The sequence below is a fragment of the Cyanistes caeruleus genome, chromosome 1, assembly GCF_971803275.1.
Source record: "Cyanistes caeruleus chromosome 1, bCyaCae1.hap1.1, whole genome shotgun sequence".
Taxonomy (NCBI): domain Eukaryota; kingdom Metazoa; phylum Chordata; class Aves; order Passeriformes; family Paridae; genus Cyanistes; species Cyanistes caeruleus.
Genome location: NC_141701.1, coordinates 82,993,318 through 83,009,762, shown reverse-complemented (window position 1 = coordinate 83,009,762; position 16,445 = coordinate 82,993,318). Strand labels below are relative to the sequence as shown.

The 16,445-nt window shown below is 38.8% G+C and overlaps 1 protein-coding gene and 1 long non-coding RNA gene across 2 annotated transcripts in view; one reads left to right on the top strand and one right to left on the bottom strand.

The window, feature by feature from the left end:
- The window catches only part of CDH20 (cadherin 20), a 118,792-nt gene that overhangs the window by 41,370 nt on the left and 60,977 nt on the right, over positions 1-16,445 (bottom strand). The gene's annotated exons all lie outside the window — the stretch shown is intronic.
- LOC147655663 (uncharacterized) lies at positions 1,734-8,209 on the top strand. Its single transcript, XR_015289698.1, has 2 exons — positions 1,734-5,748; positions 5,867-8,209. It is a non-coding gene; the product is annotated as an uncharacterized LOC147655663 (long non-coding RNA).

Here is a 16,445-nt window from a genome sequence, read left to right as displayed (position 1 = left end):
GTGCAAAGAATTTGAAGGCAGTAAAGAGAGGAAAATCTTGTTTTCCTTGCTGAGACACAAAAATTGAGCCCAGGAACACTACATGACCAAAATCTGTGAGATTTCTGCAGAGGGTGATTTATTTTTTAAAAAGAACTTAAATGTTTCATTTTGTTTCTCGCAGTTGTCTACTCCGTTGTAAAGCATTTAGGTGTATCTGTGCAGTTTATGTCCCTGACCCAAAGTGAATGCCTTTCCTGCCCCTGCTTTTGTGATAAATATTTGATTATCAGCTCGGTTGTTTAGGTTACTTTCTCTGTTCTTGACTTGCAAACATTGCTGAAAATCCTTTTTCTTGTCAGTCAGCAGTTACAAATACGACTTTTGGCTTCATAAAGACCCATGAAGATCTGATTGATCTTCGTGCTACTTGTGGTCTATACACGGTACAAAGGAACTACTTAATTGTTCTACACAAAAAAGAGCCTGCCAATGAAAATATTAATTTCTCTTTTAGCCCATATTGCAAATTAAAGTAGGCATTTTCCAAGTGTGAACTATTCTTCATGCTCTAATTCTACAGACATTCACCCCCCACCCCCATATTTGTTCTGTAATTAAGTTGTTCTTAATTGAATAGCTAATTCTGGGCAAAGATGAAAAGGAAAATGAAATAACTGCCAGAACCAACTTCTGGCATTTCTTGCAAGTGACCCATTTATCTTATTAGTTCTGAAGAGAACAGCACTTCCAACAAAAGGATAAAAACATTAATAGTTTGGATGACCATGTGGGCACCCAGAGAATTCCACTGGGATTGAAATGTATTGTGCTCAATACATATTTACATAAATGCCAAGGATTTTGTAGCCAAAAAGCTCAGACTTGAAAAGCTTTACTGACACGCTTTACTGTACTCATCACAATGAGCAAGTGGTCTCCCAGAAAATCAGTGGACTATTTGCATTCATAAAATTAATTACTTGCTTATATCTTTTATGCCTGGTCCTTGCAATGGATTTTGCTGTGTGGACTGAGCACTCTTGTAGAATGCTACAGACCTTAGTGGAACCCATACAGGCACATTGCTTGAGCAGAGGAAATTAATTTTGAGGGGATTTGTTACACCGAGAAAGTGGGGAAGAGAAGCAACCCGTTTTAAACTCCCCCTTCCGTTTTCTCTGTAAATGGATACACAAATACATGTGACACTTCTTAAGTAAATGTTTCAAATGTGTCACATATCTTAGCAGCACATACACTGCACTAACAATATGCTAAGAAAATTATTTCTATGTTTAATGACACATTTAAAGATTTTCACCCCAGTATTTTGCAAAAGAAATGAAACAAATTGGTAATGACCACAGTAAGAAGAAATTAAATTTGACTGAAAAGAATTCTTCAAATGAGCTGTTTACTTTGTCCTTGAATTTCTAAATTTTGATATTTTAAACCAAGGTGGAGGTGGGAGTACTGTGCAGTTTTTTACCCACCGTGAAATGGATTATTCCTTTATGTTTTCACACATTAGTTCCTAGGGCTCCTGTACCCTCATTTGCTTGCAGCTTTGACATAAGACACATTTGCAATAAACCCACAGGAGTACCAGTCAGTAAGCAGCTGTAGGCTGTATTCTGCACCAGACACACCACCACAGTGGGTGTTCAAACCACCTGCCAGGGATGGAGGCTCTGCTGATCAAGGACGTAAAATTTCTTAAGAAATTAATGCCATGCTTATTTCCTTTTCAGCCCTAGAGAGGTTATATCTTGGAGTGCTGTTTCCAGTTCTGGGTTCCTCAGTACAAGAGAGACATGGAACTCCTGAAGCAGGTCCAGTGGAGGGCACTTAAGATGACCAGGGGACTGGAGCACGTCTCTTACGAGGAAATGCTGAGGGAGCTGGGCCTGCTCAGTCTCAAGAAGGACTGAGAGGGGACCTCATCAATGTCTATAAGTACCTATAAGGGACTGTTCCAAGAGAATGGATCCAGGTTCTGCTCAGTGGTGCTGTGCAACATGCCAGGAGGCAATGGGCAGAAACTGATGCACAGGAATTTCCACCTGAACATGAAAAGGGATGTCTTTACTGTGCAGACGACTGAGCACTAGAACAGATTTCCCAGAGAAGTTGTGGAGTCTCCCTCATTAGAGATATGCAAGAAATGTCTGGTCGCAATCTTCTGCCATGTGCTCTAGGATGATGCTGCTGAAGCAGTGAGACTGGACCAGATGACCCCCTGTGGTTCCTTCCAACCTGACCCATTCAATGATTCTGTGATTCTATGATTTTAGAAATCCTAATGCTTGCAGTACCCAAATTAGTTATCTCTAAACAGGCTGCATAATTATAGTCCCAGATATTTATTTTTTTATTACTTTTCTTGAAAACAGATTTGGCCTTAACATGTATTTTTATTTTTATTTTTACTTCACTTTATTAAGATCTTCATAAATACAATGAAACTTGACAATATACCATATGGTGCATAAACATTAACTCAAAATACAATCCATTGTCATAAAATTACGTCTACAGATTAGTCAACAATCTCTCCTGGGACACATCAGTGAACTCATTTTGCACAAGATCTGAAGTCCTTCAAAGCTTTGGAGAGTCTGCAGAGTGAAAAATCCCACAGAACGACAGAGGGAGTCCCATCGTATAAATCCCAGCCCTATGGTTATAGATGCATAAAAAGATCAAAAAGAATGAAAGACATACGCAATCACAAAGTAAACATTTCCAAATAGAATTATGCTGATAACTTGCATCAAGGGAAGATCTGATCCCCAGCTTTTACTCAGTGTAAGGCACCGTAAATACTACTGCAATGAGCAGTACAGAAGTACAGGATGGCTTCTAAAGCTCCATGCATGTCTAACTAACTCTGCTGAAGTCAACTTCAACAGGAACTGAAGTTCAACAGGAACTGAAGTTCAACAGGAACTAAGTGTAGCATTGCAAATACACAGCAAAATTCAAATAAATTTCAGATAAAACAACCCCTCTTTAATCAAGGATGTGCAAAGATACACAAAACCTATGAAAATCATACTAATTATGCTTTCATTATTAGGCAAAAGTTCATTTTAATTTTCACATCCTGACTACTTTTGCCATGCTGTCAAAAGCACTGTACAAATAACTCTAAATTGTGAATTGATGTTCATATAAAGTAGCACATATGATGATTTAAAAAAAACAAACAAAAAACCTTTCTTCTCCCCAAAGTGTGACCTTTCTTTGCAGCTGTACCAGGAGCCTTTACTCAGACTTGTCTTAAGGCCCCTGAGCAATACAGGCATCTGCCATTCCCCTGCTATGGGATAAAACCTGTTCTTGTTGTACACCTGGACTGCATTTTGAACCTGAGGTGTCCCTGTCGGTGCTGCATGGTGGCTACGGTAGCAGATCATGTTCTTTAGCTACAAAACATTTCATTTTGTGTGTGCTAGTCTCCACAATATGACATATTCCCATGTAGCAGTGAAAAATGCTTTCTTTCTTATCCCACAGCTACTGCACAGTTGATAAAGCTCTCTGATAACCCCAAATGCCCAAGGCAGAAAAGGTGTTATCTCCCATCTGGTGACAGATATGAGAAGTATCTGTCTGCCTGCACCAGGTAGAGGTAATATTTCGGTAATATTTCTTCCCATGCATGAAGATCAAAACCAATGATTGGCAAGGGCCTATGTGCTGTTGCTGGTGAAGACAACTTCCTAATTTCATTATGACTGTGTTCCTTGTTAATTTGGCATTTCATACAGCATTTTGTCATATTAGAAATGGATCCAAACCAACCCATTTGCAAAAGCAGCTGTTGAAGATGAAGAAGTGAATGGGCAATATATTTTTCTAATCCATCTTGCCATCTCTCATAATTACTGCATGCATCCACTGGCACTTATTGGACAGTGGGCTTTTCTGTTGTTTTTGGTTTGTCTGTTTGTAGGCTTTGTTTTTGTTTGTTTTTTTAAATTGTGTCTTTTCATAGGGAAAGAGTATTCTTTAACTTAGAAAATAGATGTAGGTGCTCTAAAGGTGAAAATCTTTCTTTGAATTCATATTTCTTGACTCCGACATTGTTCAGCAGTACAACGCTGGCACCTGCACCTTCCCGATCTCATTGATTGCCTTGTTTGAGCATGAGAACATAGGCTACTAACCAACAATATGAACATTTTCAAGTCATCTCCAAGCTACAGTATATGAAACAAAAACAGCAAAAGAAACAGAAGTCTTCAGCCTCCTTCTGTGTCTGAAATACTAGAGTGTACCTTGTTTTTATCACCTAGCTTCAAAGTGTTTTGAGAAATACAGAGTATTTCTATGAGTGCTTAGCCTTCACAGGACACTTTCAAGCTGAAAGAATAAAGTAAGAAGCAATAAATATGTGCTGACCTCATTTGTCGCAGTTCTAAGACAGCAAGAAACAAAAGGTCCATAAAGCCTGAAAAACAACCTCACATGCTTTGCATGCCAGCCTCTAGGTTTTAGTCTTCAAACTCAACTGCTGGAGTTTCCACGGAGAGTGTAACATATTATCTAACTGTCCTCTATAAATGTGACATGTTCTAACAGCATCTACCCCTCACAAAAAAGTACGTATTATCTATTTTCCATGTTCTTCATAAGCCTGTTGGGACATGTTTCCAGCTTTCCCAGTGCCTCCCATTTTATAAGATGAGTATCCTAAATGACACAGTTCCTCTGTCTGGATTGCTTAATGGCTAAGCAGAACAAGCATTTACTAGAATATAAAAGAATGTTTGTCTTGCTGGCAAACTCTTTGCTTGTCAGTTTGTTACAGGTGAATCATTCAGAGAAGAATCCAAAACCCTGTGCTCCATCTGTCTTAGTATTCAATTTGTAATGGTGATGTAATAGCAGCTTTTGTAAGAGCTGAGGTATTCTTGGCCAAAATTCCCATCCTTCCATTATCTGCTGTGAGCCATCTGGTTGCTGTCCTTCAGAGGGGAGAATCTTCTGCAGCTGTTTTGAGTCTGATTTCCCAAAGAAATGAGCTTATGCAGTGATATAATTGCACTGATATTCTCTTAGCACTGTGAAAGCAGAGATCCCAAAGATTACTGTATTTCATAGAATCATAGAATCATTAATGTTGGAAAAGATCTCTAAGATCATTGAGTCCAATTGTTTGCCCAGCATTTCTATCTGCTCCTTGTGGATTAGAAAGTTTATTTGAGAAGGGATAACCAGGTTAATGTCCCACTGAGGAAATTATGGGCAGTTACACAATGTCTTTGACTAAGGGATCATCATCCTTGCAGTTCTGGAATAGTAACTGAGGTATTTTAGCTGTTATGACAAGGCAGCTGTAAGGAGCTGAAATTATTGTGTATGAAGGAAGAGATATGAGGGAAAGACATAACCATAATAAACCAGGCTTTGTAGCTCTACTCATCTTCACTTGTTTGTTAAAAGTCTTAGAGAAAAATTTTATTCACATATAAATTCTAGGGGCTTCCCCACTGCTTTAAAGCCTTTTCTGCAATCCAGTAGAGCACATCAGTGCAAACTTTTGAGTATGGGCCTGAAAGTAAGGCTTCCATTCACTGTTACTGGTGGTCACTAAAAGGTCATTTGGAGCCTCTTTAATATTTAGGGACACCTCCTCTTTAGGCAGGGAGACATCAGTGGTGTACGAAGAACTAATGACCCTGAACACAGCACATGAACACAGAGAAACCCTACAAGCAGCAACTGCAAAGTCATCAAGGTCCATTTCACCCACAGTTGGTAGGCACTTCATGTAACCTCTCAAATAATTAGAAGATCCTTTATTAGATGTGTATGTGTACTTCATCAAAAAGATTCTTCTTGCATACCTTCTTAATGTATTCTTTCTCACTTACAGATCTACATTTTTACCAGCAAGTTCTGCATCTCAATCTTTCGAGATACCAGGATGGACTTGTCAAACTAGGTCTCTGTCCTAGTGAGATTTTTGCCTTTGGAAATTGCCAGTGGCTGATACTTCCAAATAGTTAAACTCCCTCTTTGCATGCTTTGGAAGAGATAGTTCAGAAATGAAAGAAATTCTGACAAAAGAAACTTAACATCAGAATAGCTGTGACTAATAGCAGCAAAGAGGATTACACCAGGAAGCTAGAAAGATGGTACATTCCAAGTGGAAATGGAGTCTTTTAATCTGTCACAAGTGAAATCCTAATGAGACAACATATAAGAAAAGGAGAAGTGGTATTTTTCTTAGATATCGAACTACAGATTTCTGGGGAAATGTATGAGATGTGAAAGACATGCATGCAGACGTAAATAATTTGCCTGAAAGATGGTTACACAAGGAAATTTTGCTTCAAGGTAAAGCTGAAAACTCCAGCCTTGATGTAATTTGCTTCTTCCTCCTTGTTGGAGAAGTCTGATTAATTATTTTGTATTTGAAGTTTCAAAGAGGAGAAGAAGAAGTGGAAAATAACAATGGGAATAAGCACCAGTGCTCAATGTTGAGGTCAATAATGTGATGCTGCTTGATACATAATCTTTAGTTAACCATAAAAAATAAGACTGTACTGTTGTGAGATGATGGAAATGGTGAGAACAATTCCTTGCTGACCCTTGTAATCAGTTTATGCACTGAAGCGTGAGTTTTGATTTCTTCCTTTTGACTGAAGAATCGTTTTTTCTCTTTAAAAAAATGTAGCAGTAGAAGTACTACCTTCAGTTTCCCCCACATTTTCATCCTTTTTTTGAAGCCTTTCAGCTTCTCTTTTAAATTTAGGGGAAGCATGAAGAAATAGATCCATTTTTACTTCATCAACTTTCTTAGCCAAAAGCCAGGTACAGTGCCCAGTGAAAATTGATGGGATATTATATATTAAGTTCTGTCTTCTCTCAAGTCATATAACCTACATTTTTGAAATCTCTTGCAAAATTAATCAGTCCACACTGAATTTTCCCTCAGGTACTTCAGAAACCAGCTAAAGCAATAGACAAAATTAGTGAATACCTTCATGTGATTACAGAAGATAAGTGAGTTCCTAGAGGACTGGCAGAGAAAAACTATTATACGTATATTTAAGGAGAAGGGGGCAGTGGGGAAGAGGTACCACTGAATTACAGAGCCTTCATTATAACTTTAATATGTGGAAAGTTACTGGAACTAACAACCAAGTTTTCAGCATCTAGAGGATAATAAGGTGCTAGGGAATAGCAAACATGTATTTGTGAGGAACAAGGTGACAACAAAACCAGCCTGATTTTTCTCTGTTTAGGATAACTGGCCTAGTCTATGTGAAATGAGAGAAATGCACTGCATCTTGACTCAAGTGAAATGACAGTGACAGACAGGAAAACAACCTGAAGAACCACTGTCAGCAGATCAGTGTTAAACTGGGCATCAGCATCGAGTGGTCCTGCAGGATTTTTCTTCATGACCAGAACACTGAATGGTAATGCTAACAGTTACAAAATGTGAGAAGGACATCAGGCTGAGAGATTTTGTAAGCACTTGGAAAAGATGGGGGGTAGAATTCAAAATGATCTTGGTAAACTGGAGAAATGTTTGAAAATCGATACCAGAAAATTCAATAAGGACAAGTGAAAAACACAAGCCTTGAAACAGCAAAATCAACTGCCCAGGCATAGGGAGGTGAATAACAGCATGAATCAGCATTGTAGGAAAGGAGATGACCACAAAATGTATAGGAGCCAACACTATTGAATGGATTGTTCCAAAGGAGGAAAATGCTACTCTGGGCTGTGTCCACAGGATGCTGGGCAAGCTGCTTTTGTCTTGTCTGTAGAGCATTTTTACTGGCAACCTCAGCATAAAAAGGCAGCACCTCACAGCTGAAAAGGAAACATGGACAGACTCTCTACCTCCTGCCAGGAAAACAGCAAGAAGTTTTAGCAGAGGTCTGGAAAAAGAGGACTTGTGAAAAGGTTACAAGTTTGTATTTTCTGAGTCTGGAAAACCAAGATTTGGGTGAGGTCATAAAAAGATATTTTAAAAAAAGTGTAATGCATACCAACAGGTATAATGAGAAGAGTGCTAAACTACATCCTAGTTTCCAGGACAGGTGAAGGTGAAATGAACGTACTTTGAAGCAAAAGTAATTTAGGTTACAAGCAACCCAAACCTCTAAGAATATAAGAATAAGAAACTGGAACAGGTGACTGATAGAACTTCTGAAATCTCATATTTTTTCAGCTTTTAATAAAAGGCTTGAGAGTGATCTTGGAAGTTGTTTGGGTGATCTTTGATCTTGCATCACAAATAAAAGACGGAATTAATTTAGAAAAGTCCTACATTTCTATAACCTTGAAATGCAAATAAAAACCACATCTTATAATGTAAAATAAAGGTCCAAGGACTCATTATGTCTATGCTACTCTATCATTTCTTTGGGTCTTCCCACCTCTTTGTCTCCTCCTCTGTTAGGCTGAACCCACATGTTCCAATTGTGTTTACTGCATAAGTACTCAAATAAACCAGCTGGTTGTACTGCGTGATAGAGAGAAACCTTATCAGGCATTGATATTAGTGTTAGGCTTATGTGAACATACCAAGTGAATCCTGGAATGATCAGTGTTTCTCATGATAATTAGGAAAAAAGAGGAAGAAAAAAAGCCCTCATGCTTTTTTTGATCATCATAAGAAATGGATCTTTCCAGGAAGCAGATGATCAGAAGGTGTTTGTCCAGGATTGCCATGCTGTGGGGCTAATGGGGAGTAAAACATTCTCTCCAGCTGCACTCTGTTTGCTCTGGAGGGTCCCCACTTCTGTAACAGCAGTAATTTCACGACAGGTAAATCAGATCCTGAGCTTCGTATGCTTAAACACTGTTTCTTTTAGAATATCCTGTCAAGCAGGAGGTTGTACTCTTGATCCCAGTATAAGGACTTTAGTGTTTCAAGATACTCTGTAATCTCCGTAACCACATTGAAGTGCTGCCTTACCTCATAAAATGACCATCAAACCATGTTCTATTGATTCAGAAGGGGCCTCTGATTCTGCATGTGCTAATTGATACTTTATTAAAGTCTAAGTTACCATACAAAAGTGCTAACTAGGCCAAACTCCCTGCAGCTTTGTAAAAGACCATTATTCCCCAATGCCTTTTAAATCCCTATATGAGAAGATAAGGACTATCTACTCATTTTTCTCATTGATTCCCTCCTCTGAGAATAGGTTCACAGTCCATATCCAAGCAAAAAAAAATAACTGACCCCTTCTATTGAGTACAACATATTTTCAATAAAACAAAGTTTGAATGCCAGTGACTCCATCCTGGCTTGCCGTACAGTATCACGGGGCACAGCAAGGAATGCTTCCTTGCATTAAGCAGTTAACATATAAAAAAGACCCTAGGTATCTCTGCCTTTTAAAAATTGATGGACACTTTCTGTAAGAGTAAAAGTGTTCTTTTTCATCTCTTCTAAACTCATTTTTTTGTTTATCTAAATCCACCTAAAGCTGGCACTGATTATCTTACTTTTGGCCTATGTCTTACAGCAATGCTCTCTGCATTACTACATTTGATTTTGGACTTGCCATGTTTCAATGTGAAGGGTTTCAATACGCATAAGAACCAAATTTCCCTCCCTAACCAATTTTTTTCCCAAAAAAGCTTCTGTCCAAGTCTCTAGATTTCTATGGACTTTGCTCAGGGAAAAATCTTACTTGCTTGGCTCATTTGCACCTCCCAGATTGGAAATATTCAGTAAGAATATTAAGGAGAGCAGAACCATGAAGGTATGACCTCCAGTTCTGCTGAGGCATTTAAAAGACATAAAAAAAGTTACAACACCTACCTATATACTTTGTAGGTACACCTGTAAGTTTGGCATTGAAATGGCAGAATTAAATGCCTATATTATATCATTAGCCTGTTAATTGTCTCACTACCAATAATGAATAACAGCAGGCATGAAATATGTCTGAGGAAACTAAAATTTTATTCAGATACTATTTATACTATTGTGACATTCCTGGGGATGGATATGCAATATAAATTCATAGTATTACCTGTCAAAAATCTATCACCTTTTCTCCAGCCCTTAGAATATCTTTCCCTCAAGAAGTATTTTTCTTGCCAATCACATGATAATAAGCAAAATGCAGCCTAAATGAAATTTTCTACTTTTTACTGCCAGAATGATCTCCAATTGCATAATATAAGGGGACTAGTTTTCTAAATATTTCACTCAAGCAAAATTAAATAGTAGAATATAATGTTATATAATATATTATAAAGTGATATAACATAATGCAATACAATATGGCACATATAGAAAGCAAGGTGTCCATTTTATCTAGGAGATGTGGCATGCTTATGAAAATGCATCACTTGATAATACCAGGAAGAACAAACACAAGATGCATGCAGCTCACGTCCCTAAGTGCTTGGACATCACTAAGGCAGGGGGATATGAGACACCTTTAAATCCACAGTTTGTGATGCACTGAAGAAACGATCAGATTTGATTAAGTCAGTTGCTGATAATTTCTAGTTAAATATTGAAGGTAGAGTAATAAACCAGTGAATGTGATTGACTGGGGAAGCCTCAGCAAACAGCTGCAGTTTTAGAGGATTTAAATAGAGAAGTGGTATCTTGCAAAACTGATATAGGGAGAGCTTTGTGGTCTGCTGAAGTGACAAAGAGACGTGGAGGACTGGGTTGTCCCAGTTCTGCACACAGGCAGCCTCAAGCACCACCAGCAAAGGCTGAAGCAAAGTCCTTCCTGCGTTACTTGTTGAGCTGACACCCACTCTGCCTGCCTGCACTTTCCACCTGCTCCAGCTGGCAGAGACCATACCTGGGGTCCCAGCCTCGAGAAGCATCTACAAATGGCTGTGGGAAGCCTGTGGTTGCCTGAGGGTGCCTGGCTTGCACCCTCTCCAGCCTGAAACGGAGATGAAAGACCCCATAGTGACTGTCCTGGACAGAAGGTCTGCAGAGTTTGTACACCAAAAATCAGGCAGAAGAAAGTCTTTGTCCCACAGTCTGCAGAATATCTTCTTGCTCTGTTCTAGAGAGGTCTCAGAGACTCCCTGATAGAGAGCCATCCCACTGCGTGAGGAGTGTACCTGGCTGGGAAGCTGGAGGGATGGCCCTAACAGAGCAGCAAATAATCACTGCTTCTCATGCAGTGATAGAGGCAGGAGGAGGAAAGTGAGGATTTCCCCATGCATGGGGACCAGACTGCTTTGCTTGCAGAGGATTTTAACAGGCATTTACTCATCTTTGCAGCCTTAAAAAAAAAAAAACAAAAACAAAAAAACAAAACAACAACAAAAAAAAGTAGTTTATTCTTTAGTGATAATCTCCACACAATATTAATTTCAGAGAGCCAACTCTAGCAGTAGTTCCTGGTCATTTTGCTGTGAAGAAAAACTGAATAAACTAGAAAAATGTGAACAATGTTACTTGGAAAAATGTCAAGGACAATAAAACTTTTGGTTTCTGGTTTAATATTCGTTCAGTATTTCATGGAAAAGCATAGCATCTGTCCAACATTATTAACTAGCATGAGCTTCATTCACTGTAACTCTTTTTTCTCTTCAAAGAAACATTGTTAACATACATTGTTATATATCCCCCATTTTGTTTTCCCACAAGGCCCATTTTAAAACAGCTTGTGCTGTTTCTGATGCAATACTATATCAATCTGATTATATTGTACATAATAAGACATGCCCTCAGATAGAGCACTGCATGGATTTTTATTTAGAAGGACACCTTTGATGTTGTGTGAACTAGGAAATTTAAAAATTCTGCTGAAATAAAAATGAAATTCTGTGTCACTGTAATCAATCTTGATTCACTATAGAAATCTGGGCTCTGGGTAAGTGCCAGTCTAATCTACTTCCAAATATAAGCTTCCAGTTTAAATCAAGACATGCAGATTAGCCGATTGAACAGGAATTTTCGAAAGCACAACTAGAAATGTATGTGCCTTATGCCTATTTTACAAATCATCTTTTCAATTAGAAGAGTTTTTTGACTAATTTAAGAATAATTTGTGCATGTCACTGTCACTTTCCAGTAATGCCCAGGTCTAAACTTCCAGTCTCCTTGAACAGACTATGAGGAGCAAATAATGGAATTATTCCAAGCCTCTTACATGGATACCAATGAACGCAACAGACAGCTACCAAATATTTCTGAAGCACTGCCTCAGACAGTGTTTTTGTCCACCTATTAGAGAACATAGCATATTAATTGTTTCTCACCAACACAAAAATAAAATGCTTTTTAAATCTTTCCTGGTTTTGAGCAATCCACTGCATACAACAGGAAGCAACAGAGAAATTGTACTTTATGCCACTGAGAAAAATAAATAGTAATATTACAACATACCTTTTTACTATGTTTGCATTTCTCTGTTATATCATTTGCTACAGCAGCTCAGTTTACACACTGCATTTCCCTTGTGCTCTTCTGGGCAGTGTGTGCAACAGGTTTCCTCAGCAGCTCTGCCCTCTTTTTAACATAACCCACTCCAAAGAACAAGCCTGGTTTGTACTACAGCATGCAGCAACTTTCAGGAAAAAGAAAAGACATAATCACAAACCAATCAGGCCCTCCTTGTCTGATGATCTAGCCTCTTTCTCAGCTGATGCACCAGTGTGTGAATGGGACCAGTAATCCAGGAGGCATACAGACACCATTCAGTGGAAAGGATGCCAGGAGAACATAAGCTATATGAGTGGACAGTGGAAACAATAGAAAACGTTTCATGTTGAGGTGGCTGGGAATGAATAATGCATGTCTTGGGGAAACAGTTGCCCCATTCTGGTGTGGAGGGCATGGAAAGAGTGGGCGTGAGAGGTACTTCCCTGATCATGTTAGCATTTCTAATTAAAATCATCATCTGCACAGACCCAGAAGACATCGTATGACGAGAAATAATGTGCAGACTTCCAAGGGGGGACACATTCCTATTAGATGGACCCACAGAAGAAGTAGCTCAGATGCAAATACAGTATTTTATGCAGGCAAGCAGGCACTCACAAGTGAAACCAAAGGACCAAGAGAAATCTTAGCAGGTGACATGTTTTGATCTGGTACTGTTTAGACACACCATATAAATGAATGCTTCATCTCAGAAGAGCCACCCTTTCAAATTATTGTTAATTAAGTAATAATCCCTGAGAAATGTGTCGTTACCAACAGTTAGGAGCAACTTTATTATGCTTTCCCCAGGCTATTAATGCTCAAACACAATGGCCACTAATTGCAGTTAGAACTAATTTCCCAGGAATTACACATGCACTTTCTAACTATCTGGTGGCACAGTTTTTGCTTTTAAACTTTGTTTTTTCAACTTGTCTAACTAGAGCATTGGTCAGTCATAAAAATTATTCTCTAATCGTCCTGCACAGAAATTACCATTAACAAAAAGAAAGCTGATCTTTGCTACCTTCGTACATTATTAATTTTTTGTTGCAGACAACACCAGGAAAGGTTATAATCCCTATAAACAATGCATCAGCTCTAAGTTCAGCAAAGCTAGCAAAAGCATTTTCAATCAGTGCAATGAGCTTTGAATAGGTCTCGACAGTTTCTTTAAAAACAAGCGGGGGCTCTGCTGTTTTCTGAGTTTACATTACAGCTCTTCTTCTGCAATATGTTATTAATGCAATAAGAAATCATTTCTGGGATGCCAGTGACCAAACTTTGACATTTCTTCCTGTCAGCTGTTTTCAGTGTAGACAAATTAAGGTGGCTGTAAGAATTATTATTACTGAGCATTTTTAAAGGGATAAATTGAGAAAATTAATCCAGAAGCATGTGAAAAAAAAATCTACCTGGAATTTAAAGTGATTTTCTCCACAAACACTTTTCCCCTCGTCTCAGGAGCAGAGTATAAGGAAAAAGCCTTAAAGAATAGCTGCCATTGTCATTACATTTTAAAAGCATTCACATGACAATTTAAAAAGAACTGCCATTTCAGCTATTTCTTAAATAACCTTTTTCTTCCTCCATAATCATGGAATAGATTTCTTTCACCTTTTGACTAGCACTTTGGGTTTTTTTAATAAACTTACACACTCATTTTTGCAGGAAATTATATTTTAAAATGCTTCTCAGAGGTGTTTTATCATAACACTTTCATTTGGGTTGAATTAATGTTGAATCCTGATTTTCAGAAATAGAGGGAGAGGGAGAGAGGGAGAGAAAGAGGAAAGAAAAAAAGCTTAGCTTCTACCCCAGCTCCAAAACACCCTTATCTTCAATTTGCATTTCTAAATCAATCTTAGCGTAACCTTTATCTGTAATAACAGAATTATTCTGATACTTCTGAAACACAGGCAGCAGCAATGTAGTTATCTGCTGGACTAGCCAGTTAAGAGATTTTTTTCTCCACCTCTCTTCACCAGTGCACAGTTTGTTTTCAAGCCTTCAGTGCCACAATGTCAGTCCTCGCTTCACAGTTTTTATTCCTTTTTCTTTTTTTTAGGTCCTCGTCTCTCTCTTTTCGCCATTAAGATGCGAATGGGCTGGTACCTCAGCCAATATGTCTATACATGCCTGAATAGACTTGCAGAAAAGCGGGGTCTCCTTTTGTCTGGGCCCGTAAAGCTGTATGTCATTCCGCACCGACAGGCAAGGACTCCTCTCTCTGTGGGAGATTGCCAATAATTGCCAGAACAAATTAAACTAGGGCTTATCTGTTCCTCTCCCTTTTCAGCTTGAAAATGGAGGAACAAGACCAATTTTAGCTGGTGACAATGTAGCATAGAAATAGATTGGACACAGTTTATGTGAAGTCATACTGTAGATAGCAGGGGCAGGACACTGCTTTGAGGAGTGAGGTGATGTTGTGCTACACGGACTCAGCGGATCTTTCTGATCTGACAAATAGGAAATGAGTTGGGAGGTTAAGAGCAGTCTGTCTGGCTACCATTGTCACAGGTGAAGGATTATTTCTGATAATACACCTCGATGTGGCTCTCAGGGACATGGTTTAGCGGTGGACTTGGCATGTAGGTTAATGGTTGGACTTGATGATCTTAAAGGTCTTTTCAAACATAACCCTGTACTGGAGTGGACTGAGCAGCCCAGAAACACAGAAACTGCAAATATGTAGGCATGTTTTGAAAAATAAAAATGAAGTGTACAATAAATTCTGGATATTCCCCCACACAAACACAGCTCCTTCCCTGCCTTTGCTCCCCACCACTTACATCTTGTGTCTTAGTCTATCTGAAAGCCTCACGAAGTACAGACTTAATCTGTGACAGATCAATGGGGAGAATTCTGGCTTGTCTCTGCAGTGAGTATTTGGAAGTCTTGGGCTGAAAAGGCTGTATTAAGAGATAGCATAGTTATCAGACACAAATTTTCTATAGCAAAGAGCTGTCATCTTCCTTTGCAGATGAGATAAAATGAGCTCAAAGTGCTTTCTCCAGGCAAAGCCAGACTGGAAACCACACAAAGGAATGAATTCTTTGACAGTGTCTGACAGACAGAAATCTGAACTATCAGATTTGAAAGGGACCCTTAATTCTCGGGGCTGCTGATTGTCAATGAGAAATATTAGGATCTTCTCTTGACCAACATGATTACTGCTGTCAAATGAAAATATGTCAAACACCTTTCAACATGCTGTAGTCAGTCAAGCTCTAAAAAGCCATCATTCACTGTAAACTATCTTCTCAACTACCACTCTGCCTCAGCAGACTCCTCCAGCCACAAAGTCAGTGAGAAATTAATAGAGAACAAAACTCCAGCAACTCTTAGTGCTTTTAGCTTTCCAGCTCTTTTTCTCTCAAGCTCTCATGTTCCTGACCCATGTCAGAAAATCAAGAATGAAGCTGTGGCACAGTAATGAACAAAGACCAGAGGAGGTAACTTCAGGTTGCTGGAACTGGATGGGACATCTCTTAGTAAGGTTACCCTTGTGTCCTATCAGAGGACACCAGAAAGAAGAGATCACCACCTCCCTCTCCACTTCCCTGTCATGAGGAAGGTGTAGACAGCAATGAGGTCACACACCTGTCTCCCCTTTTCCAAGCTGAACAAGCCCAGTATCCTCAGCCACTGCTACTAAGTCATGCCCTTTACTCCTTTCACCATCTTAGTTGCCCTCCTTTGAGCACATGCTAATATTTTAATGTTCTTATATTGTGGAGCCCAAAGCTGTACACTGCACCAGAGGAGAAGTCATACCAACGTTGAGTTGTAGAATATTTTCTCAAGACTTGTGACAAATGTTTGCTAACATTATAAAGTACTAGGGTCTTGCTTTTGTCTTTTATATGGAAGAGTTCATTTTATCATGACACACAAAAAGCAAAATCCTAGTAAAAGAAGTGAAAACACTGGGGAAAAACCAGATAGACTGAAAAAAAGTAAATGCAAAGTCATATTTTCAATTTATAATGTCAATCCCAAAAGTGCCCCTTTGACCTTAATAACTGCAGTAACTTGTGAATCCTAAATAAGCAATTTTGTTTCTTAAACA